The following is a 16,757-nucleotide window of genomic DNA, read 5'->3' as shown; positions in this document are numbered from 1 at the left end:
TTAAACTTCTTTTATTCAGCGTCTCATCAAAAATGAAAACATTTTTGAAAACTACAAGTCTCATGCGTTTTAGTGGTGAAAAAATAATTTAAAAAATCGTTCGGGAAATGAGTTTACACCCTGGGTACTTTCTTTGTATACTTTTGACTATACGGGCCGAGTCCGGGATTTTCGGGAAATCGCAGGTTTTCGTTTGCCGGCGATTAAACTTTTTTTATTCAGCGTCTCATCAAAAATGAAAACATTTTTAAAAACTACAAGTCTTATGCGTTTTAATGGTGAAAAAATAATTTAAAAAATCGTTAGGGAAATGAGTTTACTCACTGGGTACTTTCCTTGCATACTTTTGACTATACGGGCCGACACCGGGATTTACGGGAAATTGCGGGTTTTCGTTTGCCGGCGATTAAACTTCTTTTATTCAGCGTCTCATCAAAAATGAAAACATTTTTGAAAACTACAAGTCTCATGCGTTTTAGTGGTGAAAAAATAATTTAAAAAATCGTTCGGGAAATGAGTTTACACCCTGGGTACTTTCTTTGTATACTTTTGACTATACGGGCTGAGTCCGGGATTTACGAGAAATCGCAGGTTTTCGTTTGCCGGCGATTAAACCTTTTTTATTCAGCGTCTCATCAAAAATGAAAACATCTTTAAAAACTACAAGTCTTTTACGTTTTAATGGTGAAAAAATAATTTAAAAATTCGTTCTGGAAATGAGTTTACTCTCTGGGTACTTTCTTTGTATACTTTTGACTATACGGCCGAGTCCGGAATTTACAGGAAATCGCAGGTTTTCGTTTGCCGGCGATTAAACTTCTTTTATTCAGCGTCTCATCAAAAATGAAAACATTCTTGAAAACTACAAGTCTCATGCGTTTTAGTGGTGAAATAATAATTTAAAAAATCGTTTGGGAAATGAGTTTACTCCCTGGGTACTTTCTTTGTATACTTTTGACTATACGGGCCGAGTCCAGGATTTACGGGAAATCGCAGGTTTTCGTTTGCCGGCGATTAAACTTCTTTTATTCACCGTCTCATCAAAAATGAAAACATTTTTAAAAACTGCAAGTCTCATGCGTTTTAGTGCTGAAAAAATAATTTAAAAAATCGTTCGGGAAATGAGTTTACTCCTTGGGTACTTTCTTTGTATACTTTTGACTATGCGGGCCGAGTCCGGGGTTTACGGGAATTGGCGGGTTTTTGTTTGCCGGCGATTAAACTTCTTTTATTCAGCGTCTCATCAAAAATGAAAACATTTTTAAAAACTACAAGTCTTATGCGTTTTAGTGGTGAAAAAATAATTTAAAAAATCGTTCTGGAAATGAGTTTACTCACAGGGTACTTTCTTTGTATACTTTTGACTATACGGGTCAAGCCCGGGATTTACGGGAAATCGCGGGTTTTCGTTTTCCGGCGATTAAACCTCTTTCATTAAGCGTCTCATCAAAAAAGAAAACATTTTTGAAAACTACAAGTCTCATGCGTTTTAGTGGTGAAAAAATAATTTAAAAAATCGTTCGGGAAATGAGTTTACTCCCTAGGTACTTTCTTTGTATACTTTTGGTTATACGGGCCGAGTCCAGGGTTTACGGGGAATGGCGGGTTTTCGTTTGCTGGCGATTAAATTTCTTTTATTCAGCGTCTCATCAAAAATGAAAACATTTTTAAAAACTACAAGTCTCATGGGCTTTAGTGGTGAAATAATAATTTAAAAAATCGTTCGGGAAATGAGTTTACACCCTGGGTACTTTCTTATAATACTTTTGACTATACGGGCCGAGTCCGGGATTTACGGGAAATCGCAGGTTTTCGTCTGCCGGCGATTAAACTTCTTTCATTCAGCGTCTCATCAAAAATGAAAACATTCTTGAAAACTACAAGTCTCATGCGTTTTAGTGGTGAAATATTATTTTAAAAAATCGTTTGGGAAATGAGTTTACTCCCTGGGTACTTTCTTTGTATACTTTTGACTATACGGGCCGAGTCCAGGATTTACGGGAAATCGCAGGTTTTCGTTTGCCGGCGATTAAACTTCTTTTATTCACCGTCTCATCAAAAATGAAAACATTTTTTAAAACTGCAAGTCTCATGCGTTTTAGTGCTGAAAAAATAATTTAAAAATCGTTCGGGAAATGAGTTTACTCCCTGGGTACTTCCTTTGTATACTTTTGACTATACGGGCCGAGTCCAGGATTTACGGGAAATTGCAGGTTTTCGTTTGCCGGCGATTAAACTTCTTTTATTCACCGTCTCATCAAAAATGAAAACATTTTTAAAAACTGCAAGTCTCATGCGTTTTAGTGCTGAAAAAATAATTTAAAAAATCGTTCGGAAAATTAGTTTACTCCCTGGGTACTTTCTTTGTATACTTTTGACTATGCGGGCCGAGTCCGGGGTTTACGGGAATTGGCGGATTTTTGTTTGCCGGCGATTAAACTTCTTTTATTCAGCGTCTCATCAAAAATGAAAACATTTTTAAAAACTACAAGTCTTATGCGTTTTAGTGGTGAAAAAATAATTTAAAAAATCGTTCTGGAAATGAGTTTACTGACAGGGTACTTTCTTTGTATACATTCGACTATACGGGTCAAGCCCGGGATTTACGGGAAATCGCGGGTTTTCGTTTTCCGGCGATTAAACCTCTTTCATTAAGCGTCTCATCAAAAATGAAAACATTTTTGAAAACTACAAGTCTCATGCGTTTTAGTGGTGAAAAAATAATTTAAAAAATCGTTAGGGAAATGAGTTTACTCACTGGGTACTTTCCTTGTATACTTTTGACTATACGGGCCGAGACCGGGATTTACGGGAAATTGCGGGTTTTCGTTTGCCGGCGATTAAACTTCTTTTATTCAGCGTCTCATCAAAAATGAAAACATTTTTGAAAACTACAAGTCCCATGGGCTTTAGTGGTGAAATAATAATTTAAAAAATCGTTTAAGAAATGAGTTTACCCCCTGGGTACTTTCTTTGTATACTTTTGACTATACGGGCCGAGTACGGGATTTACGGGAAATCGCAGGTTTTCGTTTGCCGGCGATTAAACTTCTTTTATTCAGCGTCTCATCAAAAATGAAAACATTTTTAAAAACTACAAGTCTCACGGGCTTTAGTGGTGAAATAATAATTTAAAAAATCGTTTGGGAAATGAGTTTACTCCCTGGGTACTTTCTTTGTATACTTTTGAATATACGGGCCGAGTACGGGATTTACGGGAAATCGCAGGTTTTCGTTTGCCGGCGATTAAACTTCTTTTATTCAGCGTCTCATCAAAAATGAAAACATTTTTGAAAACTACAAGTCTCATGCGTTTTAGTGGTGAAAAAATAATTTAAAAAATCGTTCGGGAAATGAGTTTACACCCTGGGTACTTTCTTTGTATACTTTTGACTATACGGGCCGAGCCCGGGATTTACGGGAAATCGCAGGTTTTCGTTTGCCGGCGATTAAACCTTTTTTATTCAGCGTCTCATCAAAAATGAAAACATTTTTAAAAATTACAAGTCTTATGCGTTTTAATGGTGAAAAAATAATTTAAAAAATCGTTCTGGAAATGAGTTTACTCTCTGGGTACTTTCTTTGTATACTTTTGACTATACGGGCCGAGTCCGGAATTTACAGGAAATCGCAGGTTTTCGTTTCCCGGCGATTAAACTTCTTTTATTCAGCGTCTCATCAAAAATGAAAACATTCTTGAAAACTACAAGTCTCATGCGTTTTAGTGGTGAAATATTAATTTAAAAAATCGTTTGGGAAATGAGTTTACTCCCTGGGTACTTTCTTTGTATACTTTTGACTATACGGGCCGAGTCCGCGATTTACGGGAAATCGCAGGTTTTCGTTTGCCGGCGATTAAACTTCTTTTATTCAGCGTCTCATCAAAAATGAAAACATTTTTAAAAACTACAAGTCTTATGCGTTTTAGTGGTGAAAAAATAATTTAAAAAATCGTTCTGGAAATGAGTTTAATCACAGGGTACTTTCTTTGTATACATTCGACTATACGGGTCAAGCCCGGGATTTACGGGAAATCGCGGGTTTTCGTTTTCCGGCGATTAAACCTCTTTCATTAAGCGTCTCATCAAAAATGAAAACATTTTTGAAAACTACAAGTCTCATGCGTTTTAGTGGTGAAAAAATAATTTAAAAAATCGTTCGGGAAATGAGTTTACTCCCTGGGTACTTTCTTTGTATACTTTTGACTATACGGGCCGAGTCCGGAATTTACGGGAAATCGCAGGTTTTCGTTTGCCGGCGATTAAACTTCTTTTATTCAGCGTCTCATCAAAAATGAAAACATTTTTAAAAACTACAAGTCTTATGCGTTTTAGTGGTGAAAAAATAATTTAAAAAATCGTTCTGGAAATGAGTTTAATCACAGGGTACTTTCTTTGTATACATTCGACTATACGGGTCAAGCCCGGGATTTACGGGAAATCGCGGGTTTTCGTTTTCCGGCGATTAAACCTCTTTCATTAAGCGTCTCATCAAAAATGAAAACATTTTTGAAAACTACAAGTCTCATGCGTTTTAGTGGTAAAAAAATAATTTAAAAAATCGTTCGGGAAATGAGTTTACTCCCTGGGTACTTTCTTTGTATACTTTTGGTTATACGGGCCGAGTCCAGGGTTTACGGGAAATGGCGGGTTTTCGTTTGCTGGCGATTTAATTTCTTTTATTCAGCGTCTCATCAAAAATGAAAACATTTTTAAAAACTACAAGTCTCATGGGCTTTAGTGGTGAAATAATAATTTAAAAAATCGTTCGAGAAATGAGTTTACGCCCTGGGTACTTTCTTATTATACTTTTGACTATACGGGCCGAGTCCGGGATTTACGGGAAATCGCAGGTTTTCGTCTGCCGGCGATTAAACTTCTTTCATTCAGCGTCTCATCAAAAATGAAAACATTTTTGAAAACTACAAGTCTCATGCGTTTTAGCGGTGAAAAAATAATTTAAAAAATCGTTATGGAAATGAGTTTACTCACTGGGTACTTTCCTTGTATACATTTGACTATACGGGCCGAGACCGGGATTTACGGGAAATTGCGGGTTTTCGTTTGCCGGCGATTAAACTTCTTTTATTCAGCGTCTCATCAAAAATGAAAACATTTTTAAAAACTACAAGTCTTATGCGTTTTAGTGGTAAAAAAATAATTTAAAAAATCGTTCGGGAAATGAGTTTAATCACAGGGTACTTTCTTTGTATACTTTTGACTATACGGCCAAACCCGGGATTTACGGGAAATCGCGGGTTTTCGTTTGCCGGCGATTAAACTTCTTTTATTCAGCGTCTCATCAAAAATGAAAACATTTTTAAAAACTACAAGTCTTATGCGTTTTAGTGGTGAAAAAATAATTTAAAAAATCGTTCGGGAAATGAGTTTACTCCCTGGGTACTTTCTTTGTATACTTTTTGGTTATACGGGCCGAGTCCAGGGTTTACGGGAAATGGCGGGTTTTCGTTTGCTGGCGATTTAATTTCTTTTATTCAGCGTCTCATCAAAAATGAAAACATTTTTAAAAACTACAAGTCTAATGGGCTTTAGTGGTGAAATAATAATTTAAAAAATCGTTCGAGAAATGAGTTTACGCCCTGGGTACTTTCTTATTATACTTTTGACTATACGGGCCGAGTCCGGGATTTACGGGAAATCGCAGGTTTTCGTCTGCCGGCGATTAAACTTCTTTCATTCAGCGTCTCATCAAAAATGAAAACATTTTTGAAAACTACAAGTCTCATGGGCTTTAGTGGTGAAATAAAAATTTAAAAAATCGTTTGGGAAATGAGTTTACTCCCTGGGTACTTTCTTTGTATACTTTTGACTATACAGGCCGAGTACGGGATTTACGGGAAATCGCAGGTTTTCGTTTGCTGGCAATTAAACTTCTTTTATTCAGCGTCTCATCAAAAATGAAAACATTTTTGAAAACTACAAGTCTCATGCGTTTTAGTGGTGAAAAAATAATTTAAAAAATCGCTCGGGAAATGAGTTTACACCCTGGGTACTTTCTTTGTATACTTTTGACTATAGGGGCCAAGCCGGGATTTACGGGAAATCACGGGTTTTTGTTTGCCAGCGATTAAACTTCTTTTATTCAGCGTCTCATCAAAAATGAAAACATTTTTAAAAACTACAAGTCTTATGCGTTTTAGTGGTGAAAAAATAATTTAAAAAATTGTTCTGGAAATGAGTTTACTCCCTGGGTACTTTCTTTGTATACATTCGACTATACGGGCCAAGCCCGGGATTTACGGGAAATCGCGGGTTTTCGTTTGCCGGCGATTAAACTTCTTTTATTCAGCGTCTCATCAAAAATGAAAACATTTTTGAAAACTACAAGTCTCATGCGTTTTAGTGGTGAAAAAATAATTTAAAAAATCGTTCGGGAAATGAGTTTACTCCCTGGGTACTTTCTTTGTATACTTTTGACTATAGGGGCCAAGCCGGGATTTACGGGAAATCGCGGGTTTTCGTTTGCCGGCGATTAAACTTCTTTTATTCAGCGTCTCATCAAAAATGAAAACATTTTTAAAAACTACAAGTCTTATGCGTTTTAGTGGTGAAAAAATAATTTAAAAAATCGTTCTGGAAATGAGTTTACTCACAGGGTACTTTCTTTGTATACATTCGACTATACGGGCCAAGCCCGGGATTTACGGAAAATCGCGGGATTTCGTTTGCCGGCGATTAAACCTCTTTCATTAAGCGTCTCATCAAAAATGAAAACATTTTTGAAAACTACAAGTCTCATGCGTTTTAGTGGTGAAAAAATAATTTAAAAAATCGTTCGGGAAATGAGTTTACTCCCTGGGTACTTTCTTTGTATACTTTTGGTTATACGGGCCGAGTCCAGGGTTTACGGGAAATGGCGGGTTTTCGTTTGCTGGCGATTTAATTTCTTTTATTCAGCGTCTCATCAAAAATGAAAACATTTTTAAAAACTACAAGTCTCATGGGCTTTAGTGGTGAAATAATAATTTAAAAAATCGTTCGAGAAATGAGTTTACGCCCTGGGTACTTTCTTATTATACTTTTTACTATACGGGCCGAGTCCGGGATTTACGGGAAATCGCAGGTTTTCGTCTGCCGGCGATTAAACTTCTTTCATTCAGCGTCTCATCAAAAATGAAAACATTTTTGAAAACTACAAGTCTCATGCGTTTTAGCGGTGAAAAAATAATTTAAAAAATCGTTATGGAAATGAGTTTACTCACTGGGTACTTTCCTTGTATACATTTGACTATACGGGCCGAGACCGGGATTTACGGGAAATTGCGGGTTTTCGTTTGCCGGCGATTAAACTTCTTTTATTCAGCGTCTCATCAAAAATGAAAACATTTTTAAAAACTACAAGTCTTATGCGTTTTAGTGGTGAAAAAATAATTTAAAAAATCGTTCTGGAAATGAGTTTAATCACAGGGTACTTTCTTTGTATACATTCGACTATACGGGTCAAGCCCGGGATTTACGGGAAATCGCGGGTTTTCGTTTTCCGGCGATTAAACCTCTTTCATTAAGCGTCTCATCAAAAATGAAAACATTTTTGAAAACTACAAGTCTCATGCGTTTTAGTGGTGAAAAAATAATTTAAAAAATCGTTCGGGAAATGAGTTTACTCCCTGGGTACTTTCTTTGTATACTTTTGGTTATACGGGCCGAGTCCAGGGTTTACGGGAAATGGCGGGTTTTCGTTTGCTGGCGATTTAATTTCTTTTATTCAGCGTCTCATCAAAAATGAAAACATTTTTAAAAACTACAAGTCTCATGGGCTTTAGTGGTGAAATAATAATTTAAAAAATCGTTCGAGAAATGAGTTTACGCCCTGGGTACTTTCTTATTATACTTTTGACTATACGGGCCGAGTCCGGGATTTACGGGAAATCGCAGGTTTTCGTCTGCCGGCGATTAAACTTCTTTCATTCAGCGTCTCATCAAAAATGAAAACATTTTTGAAAACTACAAGTCTCATGGGCTTTAGTGGTGAAATAAAAATTTAAAAAATCGTTTGGGAAATGAGTTTACTCCCTGGGTACTTTCTTTGTATACTTTTGACTATACAGGCCGAGTACGGGATTTACGGGAAATCGCAGGTTTTCGTTTGCCGGCGATTAAACTTCTTTTATTCAGCGTCTCATCAAAAATGAAAACATTTTTGAAAACTACAAGTCTCATGCGTTTTAGTGGTGAAAAAATAATTTAAAAAATCGCTCGGGAAATGAGTTTACACCCTGGGTACTTTCTTTGTATACTTTTGACTATACGGGCCGAGTCCGGGATTTACTGGAAATCGCAGGTTATCGTTTGCCGGCGATTAAACCTTTTTTATTCAGCGTCTCATCAAAAATGAAAACATTTTTAAAAATTACAAGTCTTATGCGTTTTAATGGTGAAAAAATAATTTAAAAAATCGTTCTGGAAATGAGTTTACTCTCTGGGTACTTTCTTTGTATACTTTTGACTATACGGGCCGAGTCCGGAATTTACAGGAAATCGCAGGTTTTCGTTTGCCGGCGATTAAACTTCTTTTATTCAGCGTCTCATCAAAAATGAAAACATTCTTGAAAACTACAAGTCTCATGCGTTTTAGTGGTGAAATAATAATTTAAAAAATCGTTTGGGAAATGAGTTTACTCCCTGGGTACTTTCTTTGTATACTTTTGACTATACGGGCCGAGTCCGGGATTTACGGGAAATCGCAGGTTTTCGTTTGCCGGCGATTAAACTTCTTTTATTCAGCGTCTCATCAAAAATGAAAACATTTTTAAAAACTACAAGTCTTATGCGTTTTAGTGGTGAAAAAATAATTTAAAAAATCGTTCTGGAAATGAGTTTAATCACAGGGTACTTTCTTTGTATACATTCGACTATACGGGTCAAGCCCGGGATTTACGGGAAATCGCGGGTTTTCGTTTTCCGGCGATTAAACCTCTTTCATTAAGCGTCTCATCAAAAATGAAAACATTTTTGAAAACTACAAGTCTCATGCGTTTTAGTGGTGAAAAAATAATTTAAAAAATCGTTCGGGAAATGAGTTTACTCCCTGGGTACTTTCTTTGTATACTTTTGGTTATACGGGCCGAGTCCAGGGTTTACGGGAAATGGCGGGTTTTCGTTTGCTGGCGATTTAATTTCTTTTATTCAGCGTCTCATCAAAAATGAAAACATTTTTAAAAACTACAAGTCTCATGGGCTTTAGTGGTGAAATAATAATTTAAAAAATCGTTCGAGAAATGAGTTTACGCCCTGGGTACTTTCTTATTATACTTTTGACTATACGGGCCGAGTCCGGGATTTACGGGAAATCGCAGGTTTTCGTCTGCCGGCGATTAAACTTCTTTCATTCAGCGTCTCATCAAAAATGAAAACATTTTTGAAAACTACAAGTCTCATGCGTTTTAGCGGTGAAAAAATAATTTAAAAAATCGTTATGGAAATGAGTTTACTCACTGGGTACTTTCCTTGTATACATTTGACTATACGGGCCGAGACCGGGATTTACGGGAAATTGCGGGTTTTCGTTTGCCGGCGATTAAACTTCTTTTATTCAGCGTCTCATCAAAAATGAAAACATTTTTAAAAACTACAAGTCTCATGGGCTTTAGTGGTGAAATAAAAATTTAAAAAATCGTTTGGGAAATGAGTTTACTCCCTGGGTACTTTCTTTGTATACTTTTGACTATACGGGCCGAGTACGGGATTTACGGGAAATCGCAGGTTTTCGTTTGCCGGCGATTAAACTTCTTTTATTCAGCGTCTCATCAAAAATGAAAACATTTTTGAAAACTACAAGTCTCATGCGTTTTAGTGGTGAAAAAATAATTTAAAAAATCGCTCGGGAAATGAGTTTACACCCTGGGTACTTTCTTTGTATACTTTTGACTATACGGGCCGAGTCCGGGATTTACTGGAAATCGCAGGTTATCGTTTGCCGTCGATTAAACTTTTTTTATTCAGCGTCTCATCAAAAATGAAAACATTTTTAAAAACTACAAGTATTATGTGTTTTAATGGTGAAAAAATAATTTAAAAAATCGTTAGGGAAATGAGTTTACTCACTGGGTACTTTCCTTGTATACTTTTGACTATACGGGCCGAGACCGGGATTTACGGGAAATTGCGGGTTTTCGTTTGCCGGCGATTAAACTTCTTTTATTCAGCGTCTCATCAAAAATGAAAACATTTTTAAAAACTACAAGTCTCATGGGCTTTAGTGGTGAAATAATAATTTAAAAAATCGTTTGGGAAATGAGTTTACTCCCTGGGTACTTTCTTTGTATACTTGGGACTATACAGGCCGAGTACGGGATTTACGGGAAATCGCAGGTTTTCGTTTGCCGGCGATTAAACTTCTTTTATTCCGCGTCTCATCAAAAATGAAAACATTTTTGAAAACTACAAGTCTCATGCGTTTTAGTGGTTAAAAAATAATTTAAAAAATCGTTCGGGAAATGAGTTTACACCCTGGGTACTTTCTTTGTATACTTTTGACTATACGGGCCGAGTCCGGGATTTACGGGAAATCGCAGGTTTTCGTTTGCCGGCGATTAAACCTTTTTTATTCAGCGTCTCATCAAAAATGAAAACATTTTTAAAAATTACAAGTCTTATGCGTTTTAATGGTGAAAAAATAATTTAAAAAATCGTTCTGGAAATGAGTTTACTCTCTGGGTACTTTCTTTGTATACTTTTGACTATACGGGCCGAGTCCGGGATTTACAGGAAATCGCAGGTTTTCGTTTGCCGGCGATTAAACTTTTTTTATTCAGCGTCTCATCAAAAATGAAAACATTCTTGAAAACTACAAGTCTCATGCGTTTTAGTGGTGAAATAATAATTTAAAAAATCGTTTAGGAAATGAGTTTACTCACTGTGTACTTTCTTTGTATACTTTTGACTATACGGGCCGAGTCCAGGATTTACGGGAAATCGCAGGTTTTCGTTTGCCGGCGATTAAACTTCTTTTATTCACCGTCTCATCAAAAATGAAAACATTTTTAAAAACTGCAAGTCTCATGCGTTTTAGTGCTGAAAAAATAATTTAAAAAATCGTTCGGGAAATGAGTTTACTCCCTGGGTACTTTCTTTGTATACTTTTGACTATGCGGGCCGAGTCCGGGGTTTACGGGAAATGGCGGGTTTTTGTTTGCCGGCGATTAAACTTCTTTTATTCAGCGTCTCATCAAAAATGAAAACATTTTTAAAAACTACAAGTCTTATGCGTTTTAGTGGTGAAAAAATAATTTAAAAAATCGTTCTGGAAATGAGTTTACTCACAGGGTACTTTCTTTGTATACATTCGACTATACGGGCCAAGCCCGGGATTTACGGGAAATCGCGGGTTTTCGTTTTCCGGCGATTAAACCTCTTTCATTAAGCGTCTCATCAAAAATGAAAACATTTTTGAAAACTACAAGTCTCATGCGTTTTAGTGGTGAAAAAATAATTTAAAAAATCGTTCGGGAAATGAGTTTACTCCCTGGGTACTTTCTTTGTATACTTTTGGTTATACGGGCCGAGTCCAGGGTTTACGGGAAATGGCGGGTTTTCGTTTGCTGGCGATTAACTTTCTTTTATTCAGCGTCTCATCAAAAATGAAAACATTTTTAAAAACTACAAGTCTCATGGGCTTTAGTGGTGAAATAATAATTTAAAAAATCGTTCGGGAAATGAGTTTACACCCTGGGTACTTTCTTATTATACTTTTGACTATACGGGCCGAGTCCGGGATTTACGTGAAATCGCAGGTTTTCGTCTGCCGGCGATTAAACTTCTTTCATTCAGCGTCTCATCAAAAATGAAAACATTTTTGAAAACTACAAGTCTCATGCGTATTAGTGGTGAAAACATAATTTAAAAAATCGTTCGGGAAATGAGTTTACACCCTGGGTACTTTCTTTGTATACTTTTGACTATACGGGCCGAGTCCGGGATTTACGGGAAATCGCAGGTTTTTGTTTGCCGGCGATTAAACCTTTTTTATTCAGCGTCTCATCAAAAATGAAAACATTTTTAAAAATTACAAGTCTTATGCGTTTTAATGGTGAAAAAATAATTTAAAAAATCGTTCTGGAAATGAGTTTACTCTCTGGGTACTTTCTTTGTATACTTTTGACTATACGGGCCGAGTCCGGGATTTACGGGAAATCGCAGGTTTTCGTTTGCCGGCGATTAAACCTTTTTTATTCAGCGTCTCATCAAAAATGAAAACATTTTTAAAAATTACAAGTCTTATGCGTTTTAATGGTGAAAAAATAATTTAAAAAATCGTTCTGGAAATGAGTTTACTCTCTGGGTACTTTCTTTGTATACTTTTGACTATACGGGCCGAGTCCGGGATTTACGGGAAATCGCAGGTTTTCGTTTGCCGGCGATTAAACCTTTTTTATTCAGCGTCTCATCAAAAATGAAAACATTTTTAAAAATTACAAGTCTTATGCGTTTTAATGGTGAAAAAATAATTTAAAAAATCGTTTAGGAAATGAGTTTACTCACTGTGTACTTTCTTTGTATACTTTTGACTATACGGGCCGAGTCCAGGATTTACGGGAAATCGCAGGTTTTCGTTTGCCGGCGATTAAACTTCTTTTATTCACCGTCTCATCAAAAATGAAAACATTTTTAAAAACTGCAAGTCTCATGCGTTTTAGTGCTGAAAAAATAATTTAAAAAATCGTTCGGGAAATGAGTTTACTCCCTGGGTACTTTCTTTGTATACTTTTGACTATGCGGGCCGAGTCCGGGGTTTACGGGAAATGGCGGGTGTTTGTTTGCCGGCGATTAAACTTCTTTTATTCAGCGTCTCATCAAAAATGAAAACATTTTTAAAAACTACAAGTCTTATGCGTTTTAGTGGTGAAAAAATAATTTAAAAAATCGTTCTGGAAATGAGTTTACTCACAGGGTACTTTCTTTGTATACATTCGACTATACGGGCCAAGCCCGGGATTTACGGAAAATCGCGGGTTTTCGTTTTCCGGCGATTAAACCTCTTTCATTAAGCGTCTCATCAAAAATGAAAACATTTTTGAAAACTACAAGTCTCATGCGTTTTAGTGGTGAAAAAATAATTTAAAAAATCGTTCGGGAAATGAGTTTACTCCCTGGGTACTTTCTTTGTATACTTTTGGTTATACGGGCCGAGTCCAGGGTTTACGGGAAATGGCGGGTTTTCGTTTGCTGGCGATTAACTTTCTTTTATTCAGCGTCTCATCAAAAATGAAAACATTTTTAAAAACTACAAGTCTCATGGGCTTTAGTGGTGAAATAATAATTTAAAAAATCGTTCGGGAAATGAGTTTACACCCTGGGTACTTTCTTATTATACTTTTGACTATAAGGGCCGAGTCCGGGATTTACGGGAAATCGCAGGTTTTCGTCTGCCGGCGATTAAACTTCTTTCATTCAGCGTCTCATCAAAAATGAAAACATTTTTGAAAACTACAAGTCTCATGCGTATTAGTGGTGAAAACATAATTTAAAAAATCGTTCGGGAAATGAGTTTACTCCCTGGGTACTTTCTTTGTATACTTTTGACTATACGGGCCGAGTCCGGGATTTACGGGAAGTCGCGGGTTTTCGTTTGCCGGCGATTAAACTTCTTTCATTCAGCGTCTCTTCAAAAATGAAAACATTTTTGAAAACTACAAGTCTCATGCGTTTTAGTGGTGAAAAAATAATTTAAAAAATCGTTCGGGAAATGAGTTTACTCCCTGGGTACTTTCTTTGTATACTTTTGGTTATACGGGCCGAGTCCAGGGTTTACGGGAAATGGCGGGTTTTCGTTTGCTGGCTATTAACTTTCTTTTATTCAGCGTCTCATCAAAAATGAAAACATTTTTAAAAACTACAAGTCTTATGCGTTTTAATGGTGAAAAAATAATTTAAAAAATCGTTAGGGAAATGAGTTTACTCACTGGGTACTTTCCTTGTATACTTTTGACTATAGGGGCCGAGACCGGGATTTACGGGAAATTGCGGGTTTTTGTTTGCCAGCGATTAAACTTCTTTTATTCAGCGTCTCATCAAAAATGAAAACATTTTTAAAAACTACAAGTCTCATGGGCTTTAGTGGTGAAATAATAATCTAAAAAATCGTTTGGGAAATGAGTTTACTCCCTGGGTACTTTCTTTGTATACTTGGGACTATACGGGCCGAGTACGGGATTTACGGGAAATCGCAGGTTTTCGTTTGCCGGCGATTAAACTTCTTTTATTCCGCGTCTCATCAAAAATGAAAACATTTTTGAAAACTACAAGTCTCATGCGTTTTAGTGGTTAAAAAATAATTTAAAAAATCGTTCGGGAAATGAGTTTACACCCTGGGTACTTTCTTTGTATACTTTTGACTATACGGGCCGAGTCCGGGATTTACGGGAAATCGCAGGTTTTCGTTTGCCGGCGATTAAACCTTTTTTATTCAGCGTCTCATCAAAAATGAAAACATTTTTAAAAATTACAAGTCTTATGCGTTTTAATGGTGAAAAAATAGTTTAAAAAATCGTTCTGGAAATGAGTTTACTCTCTGGGTACTTTCTTTGTATACTTTTGACTATACGGGCCGAGTCCGGGATTTACGGGAAATTGCGGGTTTGCGTTTGCCGGCGATTAAACTTTTTTTATTCAGCGTCTCATCAAAAATGAAAACATTCTTGAAAACTACAAGTCTCATGCGTTTTAGTGGTGAAATAATAATTTAAAAAATCGTTTGGGAAATGAGTTTACTCACTGTGTACTTTCTTTGTATACTTTTGACTATACGGGCCGAGTCCAGGATTTACGGGAAATCGCAGGTTTTCGTTTGCCGGCGATTAAACTTCTTTTATTCACCGTCTCATCAAAAATGAAAACATTTTTAAAAACTGCAAGTCTCATGCGTTTTAGTGCTGAAAAAATAATTTAAAAAATCGTTCTGGAAATGAGTTTACTCACAGGGTACTTTCTTTGTATACATTCGACTATACGGGCCAAGCCCGGGATTTACGGGAAATCGCGGGTTTTCGTTTTCCGGCGATTAAACCTCTTTCATTAAGCGTCTCATCAAAAATGAAAACATTTTTGAAAACTACAAGTCTCATGCGTTTTAGTGGTGAAAAAATAATTTAAAAAATCGTTCGGGAAATGAGTTTACTCCCTGGGTACTTTCTTTGTATACTTTTGGTTATACGGGCCGAGTCCAGGGTTTACGGGAAATGGCGGGTTTTCGTTTGCTGGCTATTAACTTTCTTTTATTCAGCGTCTCATCAAAAATGAAAACATTTTTAAAAACTACAAGTCTTATGCGTTTTAATGGTGAAAAAATAATTTAAAAAATCGTTAGGGAAATGAGTTTACTCACTGGGTACTTTCCTTGTATACTTTTGACTATAGGGGCCGAGAACGGGATTTACGGGAAATTGCGGGTTTTCGTTTGCCAGCGATTAAACTTCTTTTATTCAGCGTCTCATCAAAAATGAAAACATTTTTAAAAACTACAAGTCTCATGGGCTTTAGTGGTGAAATAATAATTTAAAAAATCGTTTGGGAAATGAGTTTACTCCCTGGGTACTTTCTTTGTATACTTGGGACTATACGGGCCGAGTACGGGATTTACGGGAAATCGCAGGTTTTCGTTTGCCGGCGATTAAACTTCTTTTATTCAGCGTCTCATCAAAAATGAAAACATTTTTGAAAACTACAAGTCTCATGCGTTTTAGTGGTTAAAAAATAATTTAAAAAATCGTTCGGGAAATGAGTTTACACCCTGGGTACTTTCTTTGTATACTTTTGACTATACGGGCCGAGTCCGGGATTTACGGGAAATCGCAGGTTTTCGTTTGCCGGCGATTAAACCTTTTTTATTCAGCGTCTCATCAAAAATGAAAACATTTTTAAAAATTACAAGTCTTATGCGTTTTAATGGTGAAAAAATAGTTTAAAAAATCGTTCTGGAAATGAGTTTACTCTCTGGGTACTTTCTTTGTATACTTTTGACTATACGGGCCGAGTCCGGGATTTACGGGAAATTGCGAGTTTGCGTTTGCCGGCGATTAAACTTCTTTTATCCAGCGTCTCATCAAAAATGAAAACATTTTTAAAAACTACAAGTCTCATGGGCTTTAGTGGTGAAATAATAATTTAAAAAATCGTTTGGGAAATGAGTTTACTCCCTGGGTACTTTCTTTGTATACTTGGGACTATACGGGCCGAGTACGGGATTTACGGGAAATCGCAGGTTTTCGTTTGCCGGCGATTAAACTTCTTTTATTCCGCGTCTCATCAAAAATGAAAACATTTTTGAAAACTACAAGTCTCATGCGTTTTAGTGGTTAAAAAATAATTTAAAAAATCGTTCGGGAAATGAGTTTACACCCTGGGTACTTTCTTTGTATACTTTTGACTATACGGGCCGAGTCCGGGATTTACGGGAAATCGCAGGTTTTCGTTTGCCGGCGAATAAACCTTTTTTATTCAGCGTCTCATCAAAAATAAAAACATTTTTAAAAATTACAAGTCTTATGCGTTTTAATGGTGAAAAAATAATTTAAAAAATCGTTCTGGAAATGAGTTTACTCTCTGGGTACTTTCTTTGTATACTTTTGACTATACGGGCCGAGTCCGGGATTTACAGGAAATCGCAGGTTTTCGTTTGCCGGCGATTAAACTTTTTTTATTCAGCGTCTCATCAAAAATGAAAACATTCTTGAAAACTACAAGTCTCATGCGTTTTAGTGGTGAAATAATAATTTAAAAAATCGTTTGGGAAATGAGTTT

Source organism: Hydractinia symbiolongicarpus, chromosome 6 (genome assembly GCF_029227915.1).
Source record: "Hydractinia symbiolongicarpus strain clone_291-10 chromosome 6, HSymV2.1, whole genome shotgun sequence".
NCBI classification, from domain to species: domain Eukaryota; kingdom Metazoa; phylum Cnidaria; class Hydrozoa; order Anthoathecata; family Hydractiniidae; genus Hydractinia; species Hydractinia symbiolongicarpus.
The sequence above is the reverse complement of the archived record's forward strand: the minus strand, read 5'-3'. Positions refer to the sequence as shown.